The following is a 20,460-nucleotide window of genomic DNA, read 5'->3' as shown; positions in this document are numbered from 1 at the left end:
TGAAAAGGGGGTTATTAAAAAGAAATGTTCTCTCCCAATATGCCATGACACAGTTTGCAAAACTCCCTCCACAGGGAGAACCCATGGCAACTCCAGCTTTTTGTAAATATATGTCGCCATTGAAATGCATAAAATTATTTGACAAAACTATGTCAAGCAAAACTTCAATTACATAAATATCTTTGTCGTCCATTCCTTTAATAGTCAAAAACTCCCTTACCCACTCAATTCCCAACTTTTGGGGAATGACCATATACCGGTGTTTTATATCAACTGTTAGGAAGATGTGGCCATTATTGTAATCAAGACCATTAAAACTTTCCAAAAAACTCCAAGAATCGTGACAAATCTGAAGTTCACTTTTAATTAGTGGTTTTAGTTTATAATCTCCTAATTTGGCACACCCATAACTAACAGATCCTCGTCCATCCACTATTGGTCTAAACAGGGGGTTGTTACTATTTGTATGTATTTTTGGAGATCCAAACAGTGCAGGAATTCTTGGAGCTAGCATCAATAAATAATGATACATATCTATATCTATACTACCTTCCAAAAATAGATCTTGTAGTATAGTATTTATTTTCGATATGATCCATGTACTTCATTAATGCTTACTTTCTCATATACCTCTGTTTCTAAATGCATGACCATTTTTTCATTATAATCACTTGTTTCCATGAACACCTGACCCCCGCCTTTATCTGGTTTCATTATTCTAATGTCATATGCATTTAACAGGATAATAACTCCTACTTCATCATCTGCATTGTTTTTATGCACCCTCTTATGCTGGTATAGTGAATTGCTATTTAACGCTCTAAAATCAACTTCACACATTTTTTCAAAGCTCGCTAGGGTTTCATTCAATGGCGGATTAAATAAACTAGAAACCCTAAGCGTATTAGTGAGGGAGGAGTTAATGCCCATCAAGACTGTAAGGTTCAATGTGAGTACATATAATTTTAAATCAATGACAATTTTTACCAAATCTGCCCTTCTTTCAGGTATATATGAAAGGTCTTTGGTCAAGATTTTAATCATATCATCAGTCACAGTCATAGAGGTAAAATTGTAAATCTTGAAATCTCCTTCCAAACTTACGCTTATTTTAGGAAAGGATTGGCTATATTCATTCATCTGATTTGCCATTTTTTCCTTTGTGTTTGGTTCGCATTGTTCTGTTGATTCCATTAGTTGCATTGATTCGTGCGAACCATTTGAAAACCCTGGTCATCCAAACCGCTGTTATTATTGTAGTTATTCCCATCTATTTGTTGGTTGTGGTTATTAGATTGACCAGGGTTTTGTGTGTAATTGTTTATTCTTTCACTTCATTGCAAAATAGGTGCCCCAGCTTGAGCGTTAACATACTCCTCAGTGTCATAAAGAATGTGCACATTGCCAATAAAAAACTGCATTAAACAAAAAACAATTATGAAATAAACAAATGTGTAACAGGTTGAGAATAAAACTAGACTCAGGACTTCCCACGAATACTGCCACTGGCATTAAACAAATGAATGTGAGATAGAAGTATATTATTAGTGAATAAAGCCTTATCTTGCCATTCAGTGGTAGATAGCTGAACACTTTGTATACACACTTTTTTTTTGGTATTATCTGCAGTTCTACTTCCATATCGTATATTAGTAGTAGTAGTAGTATAGTAACCTCAGTGAGTTGGGCAGTAGGTGGCAGCCATCTTTTAAATCTATAGGTGGCAGCCATGTTTTAATTCTGAAGAGAGTGCTGAGTTTCTTAATGTCTTTTACAATATCTTTAGAGTCTTGCTTATGGTAACAGAAAGACTTTAATGCTAAATTATAATTTCTGTGTCTGTATTTTGATTTTTATAGTAGAGTGGGAATTTGTTACAGAGTTGATCATTTGATGGTTACCAAGTATCATTACTTTTTTTCATTAAATATTATTTCACTTTGTATATCAACAACTTTGTTTAATGAAAGTAGATGTATTTGTAGCAGCGGTATCAATGATTGTAGTGACATCTGTGTATTGGACACCTTGGGTATGAAGATACATTTAGGTAGTAGTGAGGTTTCTCATATATTGGAATCATTCTTTTTTTCCATATATGAAATTTCACAAAGCTATAGCCTATGATCCATTTTGTAAACAGATTGTATGCTTTTTTTTTTGGTGGGGGGGGGCAATACTGCAACCTGTTACAAAATGATGGTGTAGCTTCCTGAAAGTATAGCAGCTATTAAAATTCAGGGGTGTGTTGATAAGTATCACCTTCTTTGTACCTAGTAAGGGCAGGAAGAAATGTGAAGCTCCCTTGGCTACTTACAAATCCGGCCCTAGTATTATTGTTTAAGAACTAATTAGAAATGCTATTTTCTGGACCACGTCTAAGAATTTGATCTTGTTATTTAATGATATTTCTGCTTTGCCTAATGTTGGATTTGTCTATGGATTTATTTACTGGACAAACGGTTAGCTTTGCTGCAGAATGTTTAGATGTAATAAGTGCTGCACAAGATCCTGCATTATACCCCTTGTTATATTTCTTGTAAATTAACAATGTTACTTATCACAAGTACACTCTGTCATATGTTGATAATATTGCTTTTGTGTGTGCCATTCTCTCCTACATCCTTTTAAGAATTTATATATAGAGCAACCCAATTTCAATTAATTCTTGATGTTTTAAAAATATGAAAAATAAAATAATCATGCTTTTATTATTTATTTATATGAATGTATTTATTTATTGCATTTGTTAACCGGGAAAGTCTACTGGGGCTTAGGTGAACCCATTTTCAGTAGAGGCCCACGGAGACAAGCTCCATATAACATTAATAGTGCATGTAAGAAAAAACACAATATACAGTGTATATACAGTTTCAATGCATGAAAATAAATACTAAACACAATGGTACAAGTTATTTACAAACATTATACATCAACATTGTGTACAATTTGATCACTGAGGATGGAGTTAGTCAGACTGTTCTGATTGTTACTTGTTGGAGTTTTGTAGGCATAAGCAGTTGAATTCAGCAAGTCAGAGATGGCTCCTAAGTAGTGATATTGTAGAGGGATGTAGTAGTCGATCAGGTGTTAGGAGGTACTATTTTTGGTACAAGGACATTGCCAGACAGAAGAGAGGTGTGATCTGAGAGACTTCTTAAAGAGAGCAGGATTACTGATTGTTCTGATAGAAGGTGGGAAAGCATTTCATAGTTTTGAGACAGTAAAAGCATACAGTATTTGACCAGCTGCAAGGTTAGGTTTTTCAACTTTCAAAATCATTGTGTTTTTTTTTATCTTAGTGGCCTGTTAGGGTGGTATGTAATCAATAAGGTGGAGAAGGAGGGGCAAGTTGAAGGCTTGTATATGAGTTTATGTGCAGTGGTTAATTGTGAATAAGTGAGTTAGTGTGGGATTTTGAGCTAGTTTAGCTGTTGTAGAGATAATAAATGCAATAATAAATAATAATAAATATAGTAATATTTATGATAATAAATACAAGTTTATGATTTAAACACCCAGGTATTTATCTGGACTCAACCTACTGTACAAGTTAGAAGTATTTAAAAACTTAGATTTAAGGTCTCTGAAAAACATTATTTTTGTCATAAATGCTAGATATTTGTTAATCTATTGTATCAAATGGCAACTGTGTGCTTAATTTTATTTATTTGCTTTTTACTTATTGTATGGCATATCCCTCCTTGTCTCTATTTTCCATTAAAATATGCATGACCACAAAATACTATTAAAGATTACCTGCCATTTCACCTTTCTAACTCCAGAGTATGAAAATCATTGCACTTTGCTTAAAAGATCTTGTTGGATTCTTGTGAAAGAGTGCACATCCATAGCAGTGTTCCTCACCTTATAAAATACAGTATTATCAACAACAAGAATATTTATTGTCAATAACAATGCAATGATTTTAGTTTTTTTGTTTGTTGTGCAAAATATCTTTGTAGGTCAGCATCCTCCATACCGCACTTCGCCCTCCTACATCTCTAAATATTAACTATGACATCATGTAACTTTGGGGTTAAGGAAAAACTTCCTGACCCCCACAGTTCCACAGTCTGATTCTTCTACTAAACGTAGGAGTTGATTAAAATTGACTACTACAATTTTGTTAACTATGATATGGTATTCAGCATGTATACCTTCCAGTTAGACCACATACACATTCACACACACACACATAGCTTCACTGCTTTGGTAAAGCTTTTTGTGCTGCGGAACCTCTTGGCAATGCTGTCTACCTTAGTGGACTGTCTGTCAGTGGATGAGATATCTTCTGCAGCCTGACTAATTTTGCATTAGTAATAAATATTAATTATATTGTTATTTTGCAAATACTTTTCTACCCCCATCTTTATTTACCTCTTTGTTTTACTTAAAAGATGTATTGACTTTACTTTCAAGAGTTTTGTGCATGTACTTAAAATTAACCTCATTTTTTCTACTAGTGTCTTCAGCAAGTGTATGCATAATATTTGTCTGTTCTTCACGGCTGAGCCTTATTGTTTTTTCCATTATGTTTTGAGTGTGGAATTCATTGTATGGAACATCCTAGCCAAGGTCTGTATTAGAACTATATTGCTTAACTTTAAATCCACCATTTCTCACTGTTTGCTGATATATTCTATGATTCATTCTCTTCTCTGGCATAATTCCATTTTTGTTTCAATACTTTGCATTTTAGGTTTATATTTCCTTTTGTTGTACATCTTTGTATTAAAAAAATCCCTGAATCTGTATTTATTATTATAATTATTATTATTATTATTATTATTATTTTATGAAATACCTTTGAGGGAGTCGAATCCCATGGTTTAGGGTTTGATTCCCTCAATCTCAATCTACCTGTGACTTTGAATAGTTCAATTAACCAGATAAGACTCCTGGTATGAAACTAAAAATGGTCCATGTTGATCAGTGCTCTACCCAGTTAACAAATACAAATAAATAAATGCATTCATAAAATACTGACTTTCTTCTTATTATGTCATCTTTATACTTATTTTACATTATTTTGGTTTCCATTCCATTTGCAACTATATTATATAATACTACATTCATGCAGCTACAGTTATTTACCATGTGTGCCACGTACATGATATCATTTATTTTTATTAATTTACTTCAAGTGGTTACTGGGATAGTCCCTTGCATTATAGTAACAAGTAGCTGACATAGACAATATTAACAGGCTGAACAGTTTACATTCAGGTATGAAAAGATTACATGCATCAGAAAATAAAATCGGTGTAGCACAATGCAGACCATTTGATTACAGGTTTAAAATGCAAACACAAATGTTATTGGGAGAAACAAACATTAGGTTTGCTTGAAATTGTTTTAGATCTAAAGATGTGATGAGAAAAGTGTTTAAAATGCACACGGGTGAAAAAAATGTTATGAACTAAGTTGATAAAAAGTTATACTATATCAAATGAAAGAGCAAAGCAGCAAAGAGAGTGAGTGTGCAAGGTACTGGTAAAACATTTATTTATTTATTTTATAGTTGTTTTCTGGGAAAGTCCACTGACTGGACAAAATGGCATTTATCAGCGGAGGCCTAAGGAGAAAAGCTCCACAATTATAAATAACAGTAGGATATATATACAATGTACAGATACAAATATTGATTCACTCTCAGATACAAGTAAAAAATGAAAATGCACATTATACAGAAAATAGCAGAAAATAGTTGGGAGACATATATAGTATTACCTGAAATTGTGTGGCATTATGAGGTAGCCAGGGATGGTACAGAAACACAGCCAAGCATCTAGTAGTTGTTCTTTTCACTGTGCTGTGAAGGAGTTTAGATTGTCAATTTGTATGACAGATATGGGTGTGGAGTTCCCATTTTTGGCAAACTTATTAGAATATAATAGGTCCCCCTGCTGTCCTATTATATTTGGTTACAAGCAGTGGATGCTTGTTTGTGGAATGCAGTAGCCTCCTGGTGGTACAGTAGGAAATAATGCAAATTAGTCATGGGCAGTTAACTGATTTGATAATGACATATCGGTTGTAGTTAGCTGTGAGGAGGACAGGTTGTGCAGAAGTTAAATCTATTATAGCTGATTTAATGTAAGGCAGTGGTGGGTCCTATTGGGATGGTTGGTAGCAAATTTCATAGGTTCATAGGTGTTTACTAGGCTAACTACCACAAGGGCCTTTTTAAGCTTAGCCATGCATCCCAAATCTCTGACAAGTTCTGATACCCTTGATAAGTGTAAGCATGGACCTGGCATATGAATCATTTACAGGTTATCTGTGTCCATTAGAGACACAGGTACCAAACTAGGGATGAATTTCAGGTTTCCAATCCAATTGTCAAAGTTGCACTTTAATTGGGTTAGGGAGGAACTCTGCTTCACATGTATGGGGAGCCTGTTCCATAGACAGGGTAGTCTCTGGCATACATACCTATCTCTCCAACAGGTCCTATTTATATCACAGGCAAGGTTTAAGTCTTTAGAACAGGGAATCTTGATGCTGTTTGTTTTGTGGATATGCAGGAGATCCATCAGAGTGGGGTCTGACAATACCCTGTATGCCAGGCATAGATCTCCCCTCAAAAGCCTGTAGGAGACAGAATACAGGGATAGAGCCTTGAGGCAGTCTGCATAGGACATTTTACATACACCCTGTATTCTTTTAATGAGGAGCCTCTGTGGATGTTCCAATTGTTGTATATGCCTGGTTAAGTACATACCAAAGGGGGCATTGTACTCAATGATAGGTCTAATGAATGCCAAATACAGTGGAACAATTACATCCTTGGACATAGATGCCATACCTTTGTTTATAAATTGCAAAACATAGAATGATTTCCTCACCACTCTAGATACATGATGGTCAAAGGCTATATTATTATCTATGTGTGTCCCTAAGTTCCTGATTACTTGGTCAACTCTAAGGGGAGTGTTATCAACACAATAGTTACCTGGGATGGATGACTTCCCAAAGGATACTGTCTGTTATGCATTTCTTAGCATTTAGTTTTAGTCCATGGCTCTGACACTAGCTGTTTGTCTGTGTCAGCCTCTCCCGGAGAACATTTGTGTCAGCATGAAATTCAATGACAGATCCTAATTTGCAATCATCTGCTAATTTATTCAACTGGAGACCACTGTCATTGACCTTGACTTCTGAGAAGTAAATGTCAAAAAGGGGTGGTCCAAGGGATTCTTCTTGTGACTTGCCTCTTTGTAGAAGTGGACTCCTGAATTCTAACTTCCTGGGTCCTATTTCTGAGACAGCTAGCTATCCACCGGGTGACATATGGGTTTGTACCGAACCTCCTGAGTTTGTCAACAATGCACAAGTGGGGTATTGTCTCAAATGCCTTGCCAGGTCAAGGTAGGCAGTGTGAGCCATTTTGTCCTCATCCATTGCTTTGGTGACCTTCTGTAAGAGGTCCACCAGGTTAAGTAGACATGATCTGCCCTTGACGAAACCAAACTGGGTTGGATTCAGTGTCCGGAGGTTTACTATATCTCTATTGATCATCTCCATTGTAATTCTTTCCATGGCTTTACATATAAGACTAGTGAGACTTATAGGTCTGTAGTTTCTGGTGTCTGTAGATGGCCCACCTTTGTGCAGAGGGATGACTGTTGCCTTTGTCCATTCATGAGGCACGAACCCTGTCTGCAGGCTACAGTTAAATAGTAATTCAAGAGGCCCTGACAGGTCATGTTTCATGCTATTTAGAAGGCATCCTGGGACATCATCTGGGCCCATTGATTCAGTGATCTTGGTCTTAGAGCGTTAAGGACCTGTTCCCTAGTGATAGTAGAGGGAGTTATTTGATGATATTTCCTGAGGGAAGGTTGAGAGGGAGAGAGGGTAACGTTGGAGCTGAATTTATTAGTCAGGACATCTTCTGGCTCTGAATATGCAGCTTCATTTACAATGAGCTTTGCACACAATTGTGTATTACCTTTGAGGTTGCTGACATAGCTAAAGATTGCTTTGTGGTTGTCTTTGGCCTGGGAGGCCGAACTTACCTCAAATTTGGCTTTGGAAGACTTGATTTGTCTTCTTGAGTTGTTTGTTTAGTTTGATGAGAGTGCTTTTATCCTGCTGGGTGCTGTGCATCCTAATTTTTGCCACGATTTTGTTCTTCCTGTTATACAGCCTATTGATTTTGTGATTCCACCAGGGTGGTTTGTTTTTTGATTTAGTTCTGTACTTTTTCCTGGTGGGTACAGCTGCATCTATGCAGCTATTAATATTTAGCTGCATTACTGCAGCTTTGTTTGAGTTTTTGCAGCTGTGAGGATTGTAGACTGGTGAAAACATGTAAGTGTTGGGAGAAGGTGATCCTGTGTAGGGAACTAGGTGCATATATAATATATCTCTGTATTTATGTGTTATAAATTTTAGCTTCATAATATTGTACAAATTATATTTGCATAGTACTATAGGTACATCTTTTCTGTTCAAGGATATATTTTTATGTTAGCAGTCTTTACTATTTTATATCTTATCAGTGGCCTGGCTCAAGGGTAAAAAAGCTGAGATTGCTGCCTATCACAGTGTTATTTATTGAGGTCTTATTGATATACGGATAAGTGCCTCATAGCTCCCTTCCATTACAAGATTTTGATATCGCATTGCTTGTATAAATTATATGTTTGATCATTAGGTGTGTGACACTGTTGTTTTTTTCATCCAGCGTAAGTGAGTCACTTTACAGTTTTAAGTTACCTTCTTAGTTAAATGAATGTGGTAGCTGAGATTGCTGCTTATCACAGTTTTATTTGCTGAAGTTCTATTGATATACAGATAAATGTCTCATAGCTTTCCTCCCATAAAGGTTCTGCCATTGGCTAACACGTATAAACTATATGTTTCATCACTAGGTGTGTGATACTGTTTTGTATTTTATTTTATTTTTATTTTACATTTGTTGACAGGGATAGTCCGACTGGATATATGTCCATTTTCAGCGGAGGCCCGGGGAGAAAAGCTCCACACATTAAAACAATTGCATTCACAATTAGCATGAGAAGTACAAGTACAATTATTATTAGTCATAGCTGAATCTTAAATGATTACAGGCAATCAGGTAGAAGCAGCTTGGTAATACTTACAATACGGTTATATATGCTATAATATAGTAGGGGTTAGTTTGGATTCTGGCAGGGGCAAAGCCAGTGAGTCATGAGATACTTTTTTGAGATTTTTCTTGAATTGGTTTAGTGATGGTCCTAGTGTTAGTTCAGCTGGAAGGGAATTCCAAATTTTGCTTACAGAAAACAAGGAGTCACCAGCGGAGTTGTTAGCTTTGAGAGTTTGGATTAGTAGATTGTTAGAAGAGTGCAGTTGCCTGTTGTTCTTGTAGGGGTAAATGATGTTTTTAAGTGCAGGGGCATTATCTGGTTGGTTGAGAATTTTGTGGGCTACTACAAGTTGACTGTACTGAAGTGAGCTAGTCATTTCTAGCCATCCTAGAAATTTGAGGTTATGGCAGTGGTGAGTTCTGTAAGTGGAGCCAGTGGCAAATCTAGCGATGTGATTATAACAGCATGAGAGTTTGCATAGCTCAGATTTATTTAGGTTAGTAAAAATGGAGGAGGCATAGAAAAAGGTGGAGTAAAGATGGGTGCGGGCAATGGAAGTCCTATCTAGTGGGGTAAGGAAAGGTTTATTTCTATATAGGGAGCCTAGTTTTCTATTAACCGTTTTAATGGTTTGATTTATATGCACGTCAAATTTAAGGTTATTATCAATAGTTACCCCTAGGAGTTTAGTATGCTTATCTGGGGAAATAACAGTTCCATTATTAAAGGAAATCATAAAGGAAAATGGTGTAGACCTGCGAGTGGGGGAGAAGAGAAATAGTTTTGTTTTTTGAGGTTTAGGAGATAACGACGGTCTGAAAGCCAGTTCGCAACTGTGTTCAATGTTTTCTGGGATATTGTATGCAGGTCGGATGGAGTAGAGGCTGTGCAGATCAAGGTGGAATCATCTGCATATTGTATACATGTAGCATCTGGAATGGTGGAGTGTAGGTTATTAATAAAGATGGAAAAGAGAAGAGGTCCTAAGATAGAGCCCTGGGGAACTCCAAGGGTAAGGGGTAGTAGAGTAGATAGATTACCCTCCCATATGACAACCTGTTGTCTTTCATTCAGATAGGCTTGGAACTACTGAATGGACTGGTTATCCAGGGAGATGGACTTCAAAGTAGCGGTAAGTAGTTGGTGGTTGACCATGTCAAAAGCTTTGGCTAGGTCGAGGCTAATTTATTATTATTACGGTTATGGTTTATGACATTGGAAAAGGATATGAGGGCAGAGGAGGTACTATGGTGATGGCTAAAGCCATGCTGAAAGCTAGCTAGTAGATTATTATGTAGGACATGGTGCAAGAGTTGTTTGTAAATACATTTCTCCATTATTTTGGCCAGTGGTGAAAGTATGGCAGTGGGTCTGTAATTTGATAGTTCTGTAGAATTACCTCCTTTATGGAGTGGTATGACATGGGAGGTTTTCCAGATGGAGGGATGTTGTTGTTTTATTTAGTATCAGTGAGGGCTATTGGTGTTAAAGATGGGGAGTGCTGACTTTTTTGGAGGGTTGTTTTGTTCTGTTGGCTTCTGTGCCAGTGGTTTGGCCATTTTGGGGGCCGTTTTGATGTTTGTGGCTGTGGTGTTTGGTATATGTGGTCGCCCTGAATGTTTGGACTATAATCCAGCTTCACTGCTGTGTTTTGTTTTATTGGGAAATTTGGTTAAAGAATGGGTTTGTGAGTTTCGGAGTAAAGAGATTGTGACAAGCTTATTTCTTGTATTGATACATCTGATTGGAGTGCTTTGTATAACAAATAGCCACTTAAAATAGGACTTTTTTAACCAAAAGCTTATTTAGTCCAGTGATTAGCTTCTATTGGTTTCACGATCTTCCTTAATAATAACATGGCCATTGGTTGTAACTGGCGAAGATCGCTTGAGATGTATGCTTAGATATTATTAAGGAAGCATGTTATAGGTGTTTTATGATTAGAAGTTATTTCTTAGAGGTGTATTAGTAGTGTGTCTAATGGATTGGCTGCAGGCCCTTTAGCTGATATAATAGCCTTCTTATAGACCAATTTCAGACAAGGTATTCTCTGGTTGTTTCTTTTCCTAGCCTTAACCAATTACAACATTAAATTTGCTTTTGAACAAATCAGTGAGATAGTACTTGATTGGGTGATGTCTCATACCCCTGTTACTGATTGGCAGTCACTGTTATGTTATTAATTCCATCTTAAAAATCAGCACCACTATAGAAGGAAAGGGCTATATCCTACCAGTACTATCGTAAAAACTGCAAGAAAGACTCATCCAAGCTAAAGTCTTCACTGTATAATACTTTAAAACCTCCTGTGGTGGAGGCCTATGGGATATATGCAAATGACCCCCTTAAGGACATCCCAGTGAAAATTTCAGTTACAGCAGCCAAACGCATAAATGAGCAGCTCTGTGTCTAACGAGGAATGAAGGGGTCAGCAGGGTTCTTGAAAGAAGACTTGATGGTCATTGAGGCTAAAAAATGTAGACCTACAAGGTGTCCTAGAAAAAAAACAGCTGGCTTGCAATATATACCTGCATTATTAAACGTTACCCGAAGGAGATAGGGACAGTGCTCTGTATGAATTTTCTTTAGATTAAACATTACCTGAAGGAGACAGGGATAGTGCTCTATATGAATTTTCTTTAGATTAAACGTTACCTGAAGGAGACAGGGACAGTGCTCTGTATCAATTTTCTTTAGATTAAACGTTACCTGAAGGAGACAGGGACTTTGCTCTGTATGAATTTTCTTTAGATTAAATGTTACCTGAAGGAGACAGGGACAGTGCTCTGTATGAATTTTCTTTAGATTAAACGTTACCTGAAGGAGACAGGGACAGTGCTCTGTATGAATTTTCTTTAGATTAAACATTACCTAAAGGAGACAGGGACAGTGCTCTGTATGAATTTTCATTAGATTAAACGTTACCTGAAGGAGACAGGGACAGTGCTCTGTATGAATTTTCTTTAGATTAAACGTTACCTGAAGGAGATAGGGACAGTGCTCTGTATGAATTTTCTTTAGATTAAACGTTACCTGAAGGAGACAGGGACAGTGCTCTGTATGAATTTTCTTTAGATTAAATGTTACCTGAAAAAGACAGGGACAGTGCTCTGTATGAATTTTCTTTAGATTAAACGTTACCCGAAGGAGACAGGGACAGTGCTCTGTATGAATTTTCTTTAGATTAAACGTTACCTGAAGGAGACAGGGACAGTGCTCTGTATGAATTTTCTTTAGATTAAGCGTTACCTGAAGGAGACAGGGACAGTGCTCTGTATGAATTTTCTTTAGATTAAACGTCACCTGAAGGAGACAGGGACAGTGCTCTGTATGAATTTTCTTTAGATTAAACTTTACCTGAAGGAGACAGGGACAGTGCTCTGTATGAATTTTCTTTAGTAGCTGCAAATGATAAAAATACTTTTACCTGTCGTTTGGTTCTGGGTACAAGCCAGTTTTGACAGCTTTTATTTATTTTATACTTGCTAATTACCTCTCTCCCAAATGTATACCCTTAGTGTCTAACTTCTTTCCTACAGAGCTTACTTTGTCACCATTTACTCTAAGTCTGTTCTGTCTTAAGGAGTCCAACTTGCACTTTGGGTAAATCTGACGTGAAGTGTTTTAAATAAAATACTATGTTATCAAGGTATGCCGCTAAGTAGATGGTGGGAGGTTCAAAACTTTATCAATGACCATTAGAAAAGTAGTAGAGGTCCCATGAAGTCCAAAGGTTGGCAGTAAAGTGAAAAAGAACTGAAGTGGTGGAGAATTCTGTCCTTTTTTGGCTTTAAGTTTGCAAAATCCCAAAAAGGGAAGGCATCTCTGATCAGTGTTAGCAAAAAACTACGGGCACTCATAAAATCGTCTAAGGCCAGCTTCGAGAGAAAAATTGCACAGGACACTAAGGATAATCACAAGGCTTTCTTTAGTTATGTTAGGAACCTGGGTGGGAATTCCCAGATATGCTCAGAATTAGTCCAAAATGACAAAAAATACACCAAACCCACAGACATTGCCAACATCCTAGCTGACAGGTTCAGCGCAAATGTCTCCCCCCCCTCCCCACCAAAAGGGCAAATATCTATCCCAGCAGAGTGCTGCCCCCTTGACATCTCAGATGCTCAGGTAAGAGCCGCCCTCTCCAAAGCAAAAAACACAGCATCAATGGGACCAGATGGTGTCCCGGGCTGCGTCCTACATGAACTCCAAGAAGAGCTAAACCCAAACATAAAACTACTGTTCAATCTCAGCCTTACCACAGGATATGTACCCAAAGAGTGGCATACAGCAACAGTGGTCCCTCTCCACAAAGGTGGTGCCTCAACGGATCCTGGAAACTATCGCCCCATAAGCCTGACTAGCTTGGTCTGCAAAGCTATGGAAAGGATCATCATGGACCTCATAAAAAAAGATATTGGGGACCTACAGACACTGGATCCTACCCAGTTCGGCTTTGTTAAGGGCAGATCCTGCCTCTTAAACCTGGTTGATTTCTTTGAAACAGTCACCATGGCCATTGACGAGGGCTAGGTGGTCCACACAGCCTACCTGGACCTCACAAAAGCCTTCGATACAATACCCCACTCGGGCATTATAGATAAGCTCACCAGCTTAAATATAAACCCCTATGTCACTAGATGGGTTGCAAACTGGCTCAAGGACAGAACCCACATGGTTAGAATTGCTGGAGCCATGTCAGACTCCAAACCAGTTACAAGTGGCGTCCCACAAGGCTCACTCCTGGGACCTCTCCTGTTCGGTATATATTTCTCGGAGGTACAGGCCAACACGGAAGGACTGTGGCTGACCAAGTTCACAGATGACTGCAAACTGGGCACTATAATCGACTCTCCAGCCGACACAAGCTTCCTCCAAAAGGGCCTCATAGAAACAGACAACTGGTGCCAGAGCCATGGCCTCAAGCTAAACGCCAAAAAGTGTATAGTCATCCCCTTTGGCAAAAACAAAGTGCCCACAAATTACCACATAGGTGGTAATCCATTAAGTACAGAAGAAGTAATTAGGGACCTGGGGACCCAAGTTGATAGCAGTCTCTCATTTGACAACCACGTGGCCAAAGTGGTTAGAAAAACATTTTATATAGCCCACCTAATCATGAAGGGATTCACATCTAGATCAGGGGAGGTCATCGTGCCTCTTTACTCATCCCTCATCAGGCCCATAATTGAGTACAATGCCCCTTTTGGGATGTACCTTACCAGACACCTGCAGCAACTGGAAAGACCCCAAAAGTACCTCACCAAGAGGATCAAAGGGCTCAAACAGATGCCATATGCTGCCCGGTTAAAGAAACTCCAGCTCTACTCACTGGCATACCACCTACTCAGAGGCGATCTGTGCCTGACATATAAAGCCATGTCCAACCCGGAATTAATGGACATGTTGCACCTCAGAAAATCCAAATCTCATCGAGCTACACGCTCAAGAGACTTGAACCTCAGCACTGAAATAAATAGGACATGCTGGAGGGACAGATTCATAACCCAGAGGCTCCCTTCACTCTGGAATAAAATCCCAGTCCAGGTTAGGCAGAGTCCCTCATTGACTCTCTTCAAGAGGAATCTTGATGAGTGGATGGGGGATCATAGGTTTACCCCGGGTATCACTTCTGTGTCACTGTTAGACAGAGGCACAGTATACTAACCTCGAAAAAGGGCATAGCAAAATTAATTTAAAATGGGTGGCGAAAGCCAAACACACTCTGGCTAGGCTTATAAATGCCCTAGGGCAGATAGCCTAGTATGAACCTATGAACCTATATATCGGTATATGTGGAAATGTCAAGATACACATGCTAGTATTTTGAAAGTCTACGCGGTTGTGGTGCTGCGGTAGCTTTGTCACCTCACAGTAAGATGCTGACTGGTTCGACTCTCAGCTACAGCGTCTTCTGCGTGGAGACATGCATGAATGGGTGTACCTTCATTGAAGGTTGTACGTTAGGGCTGGCAACTCAGCGCGTAAAAATCAACTGCCAATCATTAGCGGACCGGGGTTCTGCTGTGGCGACCCCTAACTGGGAAAAGCCAAAAGACACAGCAACAACTCATCAAAGAACACAAAACGAAAACAACAGTTTCCTTTTGAAATTGTTTAACTAAAATCTTACCACCAAATTCAGGCATACTTTGTCTGAATTGTGGTAGTATTACAGAAACTTTTTTCTAAGGTAAGGTGTAGAGTTATAATTAGGGGTAAGGCTAGGGTTAGGGTTAGCATGCCCGTCTACTTACCACGCGTTTCCTTTCAACAGGTAGAATACTTGGTTTACATCCTACTTGTGACACAGAAACCTTAGCTGCATTATAGGAAAACTCCATGGCTTTCCTTAGAAAAAATGCTTTCTATAATACTACAACTTAGTGTGACAAATGGTCATGTGAATGGTGTATGCAATTTAGGGATGCATGTAGTATGACTGGTGAATGCCAAGCAGCATAGCTACACACAGGATATGCTAATGTCTGTATAAGCAGATACTAATGAACAACAGTACTAAAATTAGTAGCACCGTATACATAATGAGGTTAATCGAGACAGCAGAGTGATTCAGAAATATATAAAGAACACAACGTGGCGCCCCAACATTACTGGTAATGATCACAGCCAACATCTCATATAGATGCAGAGGAACCGTGGAAATATGTTTTAAAATGCTACATAATTGTTACTGTGTATATGCAACAGGGCTATTATTGTAAGTATGAATCACAGTGGTGACCACTCTCACACACTGAGACTCTGTATTATCCAAACACACATAACATTTCATGAACTCCACAATGACATTATGAACTGGTTCTGTGTGTACAAGGACACCTTGTAGGACTGGTAGATGTGTTCTCATCTGTAGGACCAGGGGAGGCATGGATTATGGCTCCAGGGGACAGCAAGGTATGCATGACTTTATGTATACTAGCTTTTGGGATTTTCAGCAACCAGCTGGAGACACAGTGGGGTTTCTCATGTATCTGCTGCAAGAATACTCCATTAGCTTCTATGGGACATGCTGCAGCATGTGTGGGAGTATATGTGGTTTCCAAATATCAGAGGAAATAGCAAACTATGTGGTGCTTTTATGATATATCCCTTTTTATTGTGGTACTGGGGAGCCATAGACTGCACCCACATTGTAACAGAGACCCCTTCCTGATGAATTGGGAAAAAGATATGTGTATCATTAATGATATCCCTGCATTAATTGTCACGTGGTTTGTAATGCACAAGGCAGTAGCATAGCTAGGGTAGGCAAGAGGACAACTGCCCTGGGTTCAAAGTATTGGGGGATGCAAACAGTCAATCTTGATCTTTCATTAATACAATACTGGCTTTTAAAACCTGGTATTGCATTTGCAGTCAAATCTGAGCACTGTAGCACTCAGTGTGTCTGAGCACTGCAGCACTCGGGCTGTGCTCTAAACTGTAGCAACTGCTTGCTACAATGTAAAAGTACATTTAAAAGTTAAAAAAAAAAAAACTTTTTTTTTTTTTTAAGTAGACCCTTAGTGCTGTAGCTCTCCATGCAGGTAGGGTATAAACTGTTGCAATTGCTTGCTACATTTGTGGCAAATAATTTGCTACAGTTTAAAAATATATATTTTTTTAACTAAAACATGAGCAATGTAGCATGCTGTGTAGGCAATGTACAAACTGTAGCAACTGTTTTCTACAGTTCAAAATAAATTAGTTGAGGGAGGGGTGGAGCAGGGCACAGAAATGGGACCTCAATGGCTGGGGGCAGGAGGGGGGTGTCACACACCTGGCCACCTAGTTGGTGTGTCAGTTGAGGGAACATCTGTTTTTTTTTTTGCTCTGTAATAGATGGGTTGGGAGACAGGCACAGAACTAACTGAAATAAGCCAATCACTTACAAATTATTAATTCTCTTATTACAGAGGAGTGTTTTTTGTATTATTCACTTCAAAGGGGGAGGGGGTGGAAAGCTGTTTCACATTACTGGTCCAGGCTGCTTGTTGAAACAGCTACATATCTGGCAGAAAGTTTCATCTACAGTGGTCAACTGTCCACCCAGAAAGTTATCATGATTCCCACATATGGCACAAGTGAAACCTCTACCAAATCTTTTTGGGGGGGGACTTGTCAACATGTATTTTCTGACAAATATGAAACCTGAAACTGAAATCTCTGTCATTATTTAGTGACTTCAATCCTCAGTGATTTACCAGAAAAACACACATTTTTTGAGGTCAGGACCAAAAATATGAGGGAAAATATGGGCACACTGCAAACATTGGAACAGTTGAGATGTGAGGGAGCATGAGTGCATAACATATTTCACTGTGAAATGTGTAAAAGTGCTGTAGAAACTGACACATTATGAGTTCACTGTATGTGTATGATGGAGGCTGGATGAGATTATTGCAAAAATCTTTGTCATAAGTTGTCTGTGTGGGGGCAGCAGTCTGTAATGGTGTGTGTGTGTTTTTGTGAGTGTGCACGTGTGTGCGCATGTCCGTGTGTGTGTGTGTGTGTGTGTGTGTGTGTGTGTGTGCGCACGTGTGATATGCGTGTGTGTGTGTGTGTGTGTGTGTGTGTGTGTGTCCCATAGGGTCTCTCCCTTTTTTATCTATGCCATCTGTTGTTTGTTGCCCAGTTCTGCAAATCACCACTCTCCTCTTTCAGTCTGATCTCCCTTTGTGCTCCCCCTCCCTCAGTGTGACATCCCTTCCTTTGTGCTCCCCCTCCCTCAGTGTGACATCCCTTCCTTTGTGCTCCCCCTCCCTCAGTGTGACATCCCTTCTTCTGTTAGTCATGTCTGCCTTCTTTGTTTGCTTGTTTGTGTGCCTGTTCTACCTACCCTAATGTACTTAATTTCCTTTTAATTTCAATCCTATCTTCCTTCCTTCACTTACCTTCAAAATAAACATTGATAATTTGTTGGCCAGCCATATAATTTCTCCTTGTTCTACCTTGTCTTGCCTTCATTGAAGCTGAAGGGAGCATTTGAATAGAAGATTTTTGCTAGTTTATAATGGTCTGCATGCTGATTGTCTAGTACTTACTAATAAACCCATACGTGTTGCCTTTATACATGTAAAATGGGTGCCTTCAGTACAAATATTATTTCTGTACCTTCTGCAGCACCATCCTTCAGTACAAATATTATTTCTGTACCTTGTGCAGCAGCATGCTGTTCGTTCCTTAGACGATCCTCATGTGTGCTCCCTTGCTGCTTCCTCGTTTTAAATAACTTTCTTCCCATTTTCACCCTTTAATTTGGTAACACAATTGATGAAACCATCTTGTTCTTTAAAGCTGCCAGATGCATTTCTATCTTACCGATTTTTGAGCATGTATGAGCTCACGGAGTCAAAATGAGACAGGTACTTGCCCCACATTTACAAATGTTATTTGTTTGTAAACCAAAGAAAAATGAGCTTAAGGAAACTCTCAGCAAAACAAACCATAAAATAAAAAATAGGTTTAATATTGTGAGCACACACTTTCGGAGGGCACAATGTCTCTCCTTCCTCAGACAACAAATGAATGAATGAAAAAATCAAATCAGATTAAATAAACAATCCCCTAATTGGGTCAATCAACAAATTCAAAAACATATACACCCACTCCATTTCAATTAAACACAGCGTTAAAGACAAATACCCTACAAACTCCCGAACAATACAATATGCTGAACTAACCAAATACAATAAAATATAAAATAAACTTGCTTAATTATTTTAAAATGTATTAGAATAGAATAAAACGTAATTCTATTAGCTTAAAAATACTTAATACATAATAATAAAAATACGTGTATGTATGTATGTATGAATAGATTTAAGTGTGTATATATGTACACCTATAAATTAAACCGTTATCTATTTAAGGAGAACTTTTTGAGAATACAGCTAATAGATACATGGTCATTAAGACCAGGGTGCATGTAGGCAGCAGTACGGATCTGCCAAAACAACTCACAGACTTCGAGTTGACTCTGCCAGGGGCTGCCCCTAATGTCAAAGTCAATTTTTGTCAAAACTGTAAACTTAAAATGGTGACCCGGGAACCCGTTAATATGCTTTGCCAGGGCGTTGTTAAGATCACATCTATTAATGGCATAAACATGCTCGTAAATACACTAAGTTTTCTTTCGGTCTTACCGATATAAAAAGCTGTACAGCTCTGACAAATAGCTCTGACAAATAGCACCATAAACAACGCTCCTGGTCTCACAATTAAATTTCCCCTTCACGTTGTATAGTTGGTCCCTCAATTTCACTCTCAAATCAGTACACACATACTTGCATTGCCTACATGCACCACACTTGTTCATACCAGCATTGCGGGAACCCATGACCCTAGGCTTGGCCTCAAATAGTGATTTCAAATTTAAACCTCTCCTGTAAGTAATTTTTGGACCATTACCAAATTTGCTATAAAGGAGGGGATCATCAATAATTAGTGGCCAATTCTTCTCGAGCACCCTCCTGATGTTGATATAGTCCAAGCTAAACGTACACAAAAAACTGGTGGCAAATGATGCACCAGAATGACTATTGTTAGTCAAAGCTTGGTTGGGCGAAACCCCATCATGATTGTAAATACGAAAACCCTCAACCAAAATTGGTTTATAAAAGCCTGTAGACCTTTTCATAATAACTTCAGACTTAATGTCTAAAACAAATAGGGGAGGGTACCCCCTGTTCTCAAACATAACACGCAAACGCTCACACTCTATCAAAAAGTCCTTTTCATCTGAAATCATCCTAGCCGCCCTAACCATTTGACCCTTCACCACAGCTTTCTTCTGATGGTTAGGGTGGCAACTAGAAAAGTGGAGAAACGCATTTGAGTAAGTTGGTTTCCTAAAAATGACACTCTTAAACCTCCTATTTACAGAATCCTTGGTTAAGAGAATGTCCAAAAAACTGATGCACCGTTCATCCAGGTTGAAAGTGAACTCTAGAAAATGTGTCATGTTGGAGATACAGGCAATAAAGGCCGGAACACAAGATGGTGAACCCTTCCATAAAAGGAACATGTCGTCCTGGTACCTTGTATACCAGGCGACACATTCCTTAAAAAAAGGGTCAATAAACAGGTGGGTTTTTTCCCACACAGTTGGCAAAACTGCCACCACAAGGTGAACCCATTGCCACCCCAGATTTCTGCAAAAAAATTTTTCCATCAAAAAGCATAAAATTAGAGTTCAATACAATTCCAAGCAGGGTTTCAACTAAATAAATAGTGTTGTCACTAACATTCCTGTTTCAAAGGAATTCACCAACCCATTCAATACCAAGACCCTGAAGGATGACGGTGTATAAATCTTTAATATCGATCGTTAAAAACCACCATTCCTCACAAAAAGGAATTTTCCCAATATCTT

At 38.5% G+C, this 20,460-nt stretch overlaps 1 protein-coding gene across 2 annotated transcripts in view; it reads right to left on the bottom strand.

The window, feature by feature from the left end:
- Nucleotides 1–20,460, bottom strand: part of GRB14 (growth factor receptor bound protein 14) — a 1,680,298-nt gene that overhangs the window by 274,846 nt on the left and 1,384,992 nt on the right. The window lies entirely within an intron of this gene.

Source organism: Protopterus annectens, chromosome 6.part0, assembly GCF_019279795.1.
Source record: "Protopterus annectens isolate FY-2018-M chromosome 6.part0, PAN1.0, whole genome shotgun sequence".
Taxonomy (NCBI): Eukaryota; Metazoa; Chordata; order Ceratodontiformes; family Protopteridae; genus Protopterus; species Protopterus annectens.
Note: the sequence above shows the minus strand (reverse complement) of the source record. Positions and strands in the feature narration are given on the sequence as shown.